Raw genomic sequence first — 1,788 nt, forward strand, 5'->3', positions numbered from 1 at the left:
CGCGCCCATGGCCGCGCCGCCGTGCTAACCACGGCCACCGTCGTCCCCGAGCCCCTCCAACTAGACTCCGAGCACCGTCATCCTCCTCTACGTCCTCCATGCTGATGATTAGGATCCGGGGAGCTCTACAGCGCGGGATCCCCGTCGTCGTCTTCCTCGGGTCGCCGCTGTCGCCATCGACCCCGACCAACGCCAACCTCCCGTCTACGTCGCGCCGCTGCTGCTACTAATCCGTCACTGGGCCCCCGTGCGCCCACTCGGTGAGCTCCCGCGCCACGCTCTCCTTTTCCCTCGCGCACCGTAGCTGCCTATTCGCCGTTGCCGAGAGCCCGTCGCCGTGGATCGCCTCGCCGCCGTGGCCGTACTCTCCGTCGTGCTCTCCTGAGCACGGCATCTTGTTCCTGGTGCACCCAGGAACCCAACGCGCCCGCTCGCGCGCTGCTCCGTGGCCGCTAGCTCCTAGCTCGGTGAACGCCCGAACGCGTCACCGCACGCGCTCGTCGCCGGCAGCCGTCCGGTGACCATTTGGTCCCGGGCTCATGCTTGTTGTGCTCGCACGCGCCCGTAGAGGCCTCCTGACCGTTTAGGGTACTTGCTGCCGTGCTGCAGCGCCGTTTCCCTCTCGCGGCCGAACGCCGGCGTCCGCCCCGCTCGTCACCGGTGACGCTGCGGTCCTCCTCCGGCCACGCCACCGCCCCCGCTAGATGCGCCTCTGCGCGCTCGTTCGAACGAGCCCAAGCGCGCGCGGATCCGTGCACTGTGTGCATTTTCCGGCGAACTCCGGCGGGCCTGCGTCGTGCTTTTGGTCGCCGGCGGCGGGAACCGCCCCTGCTGACCTGGCACCGCGGGTCCCGCCACCTGGGCCACTGACTGGTGGGCCCAGGGCCCCCTGTTGACCTGTTGACTGGGTCAACGTGCTGACTGGGCAGCCCAGTTGCACTGACATGCGGGCCCATGCCATAAAACAAATAAAACAAATATATAAACTGCTAATTAATTTAGTTAATTAACTAAAACTTAATTAGACACTGACAGGTGGGCCCAGTAGGTTTACTAACTAATTTTAGATTAGTTTAAACTCTGTTTAACCCACTGTCTATGACAGGTGGGTCCCCCATGTCAGTTTTGACTGGTCAACCGACCAGTTGACCTGCTGACATCACTCTGATGTCATGCCTACGTCATCACACACTGTTTTGGATAAGGTTGGAATTAAATATATAATTAAAATCAGAAAATGTTTTAAAATCTTTAGAAAATCATATCTTTTAATCCGTAACTCGGATTAAAATATTTTCAACATGAAAGTTGCTCAGAACGACGAGACGAATTCGGATATGCAGCCCGTTCGTCCACCACACCCCCCTAACCTATCAAACACGCAACTTTTCCCCTCCGGTTCATCTGTCCGAAAACGCGAAACACCGGGGATACTTCCCGGATGTTTCCCCCTTTCGCCGGTATCACATAATACCGCGTTAGGACATACCTAGCACCGCATATTGCCGCGTCTTGCTTTGTGTTACATTTGATTGCTCTGTTATTTATTGTGTTCCCCCTTCGTTACTTCTTTCCGGTAGACTCTGAGACCGATGCCGGTGTCCGTGTGTTCGACCACACCGAAGATGACCCCTCCTTGCCAGAGCAACCAGGCAAGCCCCCCCCTTTGATCACCAGATATCGCCTACTCTTCTCTATACTGCTTGCATTAGAGTAGTGTAGCATGTTACTGCTTTCCGTTAATCCTATTCTGATGCATAGCCTGTCATTGCTGCTACAGTCATTGAT

This window comes from Triticum dicoccoides, chromosome 2A (assembly GCF_002162155.2).
Source record: "Triticum dicoccoides isolate Atlit2015 ecotype Zavitan chromosome 2A, WEW_v2.0, whole genome shotgun sequence".
In the NCBI taxonomy this organism is placed as follows: Eukaryota; Viridiplantae; Streptophyta; class Magnoliopsida; order Poales; family Poaceae; genus Triticum; species Triticum dicoccoides.